Here is a 532-nt window from a genome sequence, read left to right on the forward strand (position 1 = left end):
GGCGCAGCGAATAACAACACCCTCCCCTCCTCTCTCCCCCTCCCCCTACTCCACACAACCGCTACGCCCTCCCCAAGCCGCCCATCGACCCCCCGCCCCCCCCATGTGGCTGCGGCTGTTCCGAGAATCCAGAGTGCGCCAACATGACCCTACATATATCGCATTCAGTGAAATAAATGCAATGCGTAGTTATGCGCCAAATACAACAAATAAAACCGATTTGTATTAAAAAATATATAATAAATTCATTTGGTCTCAAAGGCACCGGTTTGTTCATTAAAATTCCATCAGACATCCCGCTAATTTGTAGGGTTTCCTGGCAATAAAATGCCTACTCTAATAATAGCGAAGTAATGAGTACATGACACGCACATTAATGTTACTGTGAAACAAACAACGAAATAAAAATAATGAAGAACAAAAACACGAAAAAATACAGCGAATAATGAAGTGATATTACGCCTCCCCTAATCCCCATCCCCCCAAAAAAGGAAAAAAAAAACAATAAGAATACCCCCCCCCATAAAAAAAA

This window comes from Penaeus monodon, chromosome 15 (genome assembly GCF_015228065.2).
Source record: "Penaeus monodon isolate SGIC_2016 chromosome 15, NSTDA_Pmon_1, whole genome shotgun sequence".
NCBI lineage: Eukaryota > Metazoa > Arthropoda > Malacostraca > Decapoda > Penaeidae > Penaeus > Penaeus monodon.